The 5,759-nt window shown below is 49.6% G+C and overlaps 1 non-coding gene across 1 annotated transcript; it reads right to left on the bottom strand.

Annotated features, from left to right (window-relative positions):
* Window positions 1-513: 513 nt before the first annotated feature.
* TRNAY-GUA (transfer RNA tyrosine (anticodon GUA)) lies at window positions 514-603 on the bottom strand. Its single transcript is given in 2 exon segments — window positions 514-549; window positions 567-603. It is a non-coding gene; the product is annotated as a tRNA-Tyr (tRNA).
* Between the last annotated feature and the right edge of the window lie 5,156 nt (window positions 604-5,759).

The following is a 5,759-nucleotide window of genomic DNA, read 5'->3' as shown; positions in this document are numbered from 1 at the left end:
CTCTCGCTCAGCCGTGCCTCCCGCCTCCTGTCAGAGCTGCCGCGGGCTCCGGCGGCGCTCCCCCGCTCCGGGCTGCTGCGCTGCGCGGCCCTGCTCGGCGCGGCCCCTCACCCCCCGCTGCCGGCCGGCCCCCGCCGCCCGGGCTGCGCCGCCACCGCCGCGCTCGCGGCGGGCTCGGTCGGTGCCGCCGAATCTCGCGCCCAGCCTCCTTCCAGAGCCACCGTTTGAATCTGCGCAGGCGGACTGCCGCCCCATTGGCCGCCGCCGCCGCACGCGACCCGGGAGGGGGGCGGGGCCTCGCGCCAGCCGCGGGCGGGGAGGGACGGCGGGGGCGAGGCATGACGGGGGAGCGAGTCTTCCCGGCGGGCGGGGGGGGAACCCGGCTCCTCGCCACCCCCCCCGCCCCGCCACGTCCCGGCGGGAGCGCCTGCGCGCCGCCACCGCAGCGGCAACGGGGAAGCTCCCGACGAAAGAGAAAAACGGCGGCCGCCCCGCCACGCAAAATAAAGTGCCTCCTTCGAGCCGGAATCGAACCAGCGACCTAAGGATTCCCGTGGGCCACGCCTCTACAGTCCTCCGCTCTACCAGCTGAGCTATCGAAGGGAGCTGGCGAGCGGTGCCTCGCCGCGGCATACAGCCTGGGTGCCCCTCACTACGCGTCGTGGCCTGGGCCCTCTCCTTCGAAAACGGCCGTAGAATAAACATCTGCCTTAGGCCGAGATCTGAAAGGGCGGGCGGCCCGGGTCTGACAGGGCGAGCGCCCAGCGGAGGGCTCCCCCTCCCGGGGCCTCCTCCCTACCGCCGGCGGACCGGCTAGCCCGGCGGCGGGACGGCGCCCCCAGGCCCTTACACTGCCGCGCTGCGCGCAGACTGCCAGGGGGTGCCAAGGCAGCCCCTCCCGCAGCCCTTCCCTCCGAAACAGTTACACGCGTGGTTGAGAAGCGGGAAGGGCGGGTCTCACCGCGCTCAGCCGCCAGGCTGCTGGAGCAGGTTGCCCAGAGAAATTGCGGACACCCGTGTGGGCTTTGAGCAACCCGGCCTAATGGAAGGTGTCCCAGCACACGGCAGGGGGTCAGAACTAGATGATCTTTAGGGTCCCTTCCAACCCAAACCGTTCTGTGATTCTATGCTGTTCTATTTTCAAAAGGGAACCCAAGACATGGCACTACATCCCCTTGTGGCTGCACTGACAATCACACGAACTCGGTGGAGCTCTGAGGAGAAAAGGGTGCTAGCACCTGCCTACAGATGCGGGCTGGCAGCTATAGGGACAAACCCGCCCACCAGCAGGGGCAGGGGCACCCCCCCGCGGACCTGCCAGAGGCGCTCCTGGGGTCTCCCCTAAGGGCGCCCACCCGCAGCGGCTGCTCAGGCCTCGGGTGCTCGACTCTACTACAGGGCCCACCCATCATCTTCTCCCTTTATTAAATGATTTCCGTGTGATTTTTACTCCAACGGTCATTGGAGTGAAACAAATCATCAAACCAGCATGTTCCAAATACATGTTTTAAATGCTTTACTTACGGAAAACAATTCACCACCACTGCAGAGAAAACAGCCTCCTGAAGCTACCACTGCCAGAAGTACAAGCTACACTCGAGCATAACCTATGCACCTCCTAGGTGTTCCCCTACACAAAAGCCTTGAGCCGGAAGTTATTTCTATAAATGAAGCCCTGTACGTATCGTATGGAGTTTGTACACACACACACACACACACAGAGGTGCCTGCACCTCCCTATGTCCCTATAGCCCGCGCGGGCTGCCCGGGGGCGCCGGGAGAGCTTGGCTGGCAGCGCCCCCTGCGCAGGCGCCCGGGAACCTCGGGTCCCGCCACAGCCCGTCCGTCAGAAGGCCCACAGGACCAAGAAGAGGGAAAAAACACAAAAAAACCCCACAAACCGCATTACAAACCGACTGTTACAAGGGCGAACTCGCATCATTGCGTCTTTCGGAGGGAAAAAAAACAAACCAAAAAAACAACAACCAAATTCGTTGGGGTTTTTGTTTATTTACAAGTAGTCTTTGCCTGCTGCTTACTAACAGGTGTAAAGCACCAACCTGCCCCTGCTGTGATTCAGTTTTAGCAGCCAGAGAGGGAAGCGCTGCAGGTTTCCCCACATCAAAGCTCTGACAGGATTCTTTGAACCACAAAAGCTGTAACCAAAAAGTATGTGGCATAAAAACCGCCCTGAGACAGGATTTGTGTCATCAGGCTCATATGATATGAAATGTCATCTTTTATCATTCATTTATATTTAATTCAAAGTGAAGGGAGCCTGAAATAAAAATATTGTTTAAGTAAGTACTTTCTTGTATATTCCCATAGTAATGCACGTGTTCTTAATTTGTAGGAAATAGGTCCTGAAAGCATTAGCTGAGTCATACTACTAAATAAATAAGTACTGATGGTGCTGTTGTTAAAAAAAATAACCTAAAGATGCAGTTTGTTATGACATTTAGTAAACATTCTCCTTCAAATACATCAGTAAGCACATATACACCTCACTTTTTTTCTTTTTTAATCCTGTATGTATTACTGTCCGGTGTGACAAGGTCTCATGTTCCGTGTTTCTTGTGCACCTACATGACAAAAACATGCCATCCCCCTCGCCATCTCTTCTCAGCTTCTAGAAGCTTCACAAAACCAAGCTGGAGGTCTAACTACCTCTCTCTTCACAGACCCTACAACAAGTTATTTTTTCCAACTGTTCATTTAAGAGCATCCCTGAGAAAGAAGGTGCAAACTGGCAGTCTGTAGGGGGATATAGAACATCTCCCCCAAATGCCAACATTTTCAGGGACTGTCCCATCCAGACTGTCATCAGACTCAGCCTCAATAGACTTCTGATAGGACTCTCACAAGCCTGCAATATCTGAATACCATTGTGCAAGAAGTGCTCTCTGTCTTTGCTTGTCCTTCCCAAGACTCCATTGTGACAAAGGACAGCTCCATACCAGCCTAGACCTGAAGAACATGACCAGGTGCAAAGACGCTGCTGCAGGTTCAGGGTGGCAGGATGAGGCAAATGTCATCATCACACCAAGCTCATGGACCTTGAGCCACAAGGGGCATATTTCCAGTGGCACTTTGCCCCTTCCCCATTGCCTTAGGGCTGCTTGGTTGGGTCTCTTGACAAATTAAAACCAAACATCACTAGAACTACCTGCTGGGTTTTGGATTCTGCTTGGGTTTTATAGCATTCCCTGAGTGCTAACAGCAGTGGGCATCCCACTTCCAAAGACAGGACGCTCACTCGCCCTCTTACCCAGATGATTTCATAAGCAAAGTATCCTGGAAGAGACAGTGACAATCTTGTAATTTGCCCTGTTATTTATTCCTTATTGCTAAGCTTCCTGCTGATCTGCAGAGAAAAAAAATTCTATTAGGCATTCATTATGAGCCTAACCAACAGCAGATCAGAAGCTCTGTTCCTGCTGGGAAACAGGTCCCTTTCTGTGCAACACTGATGCTTCAGAAAATTTCACCTAGCTGCAGTGGTACAAAGGTACCACATTATTAGGCCATATATTAAATCCATATGTGTATTACTGGGCTCATCTGTTACTGCTCCAGTTCTGCAAGAGTTCTATCTATTCCCTGGCAAAGCCTTTAATGAATAAAAAAATAACCAGTCATGATTGCATTTCATATTGTCACAGGAGCTGAAACAGTGGAAAAAATCCAAAGTCATGTGCAGAAGTTTGTAATTCTTTGCTGCTAGGCTCATCAAAATCTCATTGTGAATTCAGGCAGCCAGTTTGACATTTATCTGGACCACTAAGCAATACAAGGATACTCCCCAGAAGGCATGGGGCTTAACACCACTGACATGAAGTTAAGAATGATCAGCCTATCCTAAATGATCTCCCTGTAAGTTGTTTGGAAACCTTACAACAGAGGAACCCAGAGTCTTTGTGAAGATGATTCTCAGCACAGACAATCAACAAGGCATGCAAAGGACTTCTTGCTACAAGAGCTTCAACCCTTGAGGCTAGCAACATTTCTACAAAGTAAACTCAGGAATTAGTCTTCCAAATTGTGGAAAACAAGTGGCTTATTTCCTCAGCCAACAGTTTCCCAGCTCAAAAGCAACTGCTGCCAGTCTCATAGAACTAAGGTCTATAAAGTAAAAGAAACATGTAGTGATTGCTAAAATAAAAATCAAGCTCAGCGTAGGTGAGCTTACAGGTTTTTTTACCAGATACTTTCTTTCTAGTAGTCTTCCATGCCTTACCACCAGTTTCTCTAGTGACTATAATCTTTGGAGCTCTGACACCAACTGTGTCAATCAAACCCACATGCATCCATCTTCAGCCCAGCTACTTGACTTGATCTAGGTTCCATGTCACGACACCACTCATTCAGTGCCCAAGGCGATCTTGCTTGCATCAGCCCTGTGGGTGTTGAGCTTCCTTCCCACGTTTGGAGAAATTCCTAATGAAGAGCACAAGGATACTCACTAGATACTCTTAAATTAAAATAGTTCTCCATATGGACAGCACATTATTATCTGCATCTGCTCTGTCTCTCAGTACTGAAGATCCCAGCTTGTCATTTGTACTTGAGTCATGTCACGGTTGGGTGAAGCTGCAGTTCAGAGCAATTTCAACTTGCTGTGTGCCTTGAGACTCATACTTTGTTGTTGTTTGGGGTTTTTTTAACTTCTTAGTATCAAAGTTTCTGAAGGGCAGTATTCTATTCATAGCTATTGAAAATTATCTGCTTTGCTGCAATTCTTTCTAAATGCTCCTTACAACATCTTTCTAAGATGCTAAGTCTCACAGGATCAACTGTTTCACACAGAAGAGTTTGCAAGCTCTGTGTGCTTTGATTCAATCTATTTATAGAGCCTTTTGGAGAGGGGAAAAAGTGCTAATACCTCTGCCTAACTCAATTAGCCTGTGTTCTGTTGGCCATGACACAGAAGAATTGATGTAGTTTGTGATTTCATGAATTTTGCTTTACTATATTGACAGGTCCACATTGTTCATGCTAGTGTAGGGTGGGTGGAGATGTAAGGCTTAAAGACTACTGTATCACAAAAATATCAAAATAAGTAAGTATATCTGGATAGACTTAGAATGTATACCTCCGTGACAATTGCGCACAAAACCCATTGTCTTGTACATTCCCAAAGCAGCCTATATCAGCTTCTCAAGGAGGCTGTACAACTACTCAAAAGAATTCTGAGGTGGCCTTTGGATCAAGCCTTGGACTGAAAAAAAACCAATTGCAGTTCCCAAGTTCAGAAGATCAATAAAGCAGCTCCAGGGATATAGCCCTACCAGGGACCTACACTAGGGTCTGCTCAGGCACATACACGAAGAACAAGTTAGTTACTGTAGATTAATTGTAGTTCTCAGGGCAGGGATGAGACCATAATTCAGATCTCATGAACTGCTCTGTATCCCTCTTTCCGGCAATCCTCAGATGTCATTGGTTTGAGAAGAAACTGAGGTCATGCCGAGCTCACAGTGCCTCTTGCACAGAGCGTGAGGAAATGGTGTCAGTGCACAGCTCTGAAGGACACCGCCACTTAGAAACCAAGTCCTAAGCCTCACCTCATCTGCGTATGCAAGTACAGTGGCAGCTACACTGATGGTACTCCTTTAAGAGTTGAATTTCTGTTTGGCCACAACTTCACCTATGGTTTCAATAGCATGGGTATCAATTTGTATGAGGCACTATACAGGCAAACAGATTACTTTTTAGGGTCTAAAAGTGGAACAGCCTTGAATCAATCAAAGGGGAGAAAG

Source organism: Falco biarmicus, chromosome 3, assembly GCF_023638135.1.
Source record: "Falco biarmicus isolate bFalBia1 chromosome 3, bFalBia1.pri, whole genome shotgun sequence".
NCBI lineage: Eukaryota > Metazoa > Chordata > Aves > Falconiformes > Falconidae > Falco > Falco biarmicus.
This window is presented reverse-complemented; position numbering and strand designations above follow the sequence as displayed.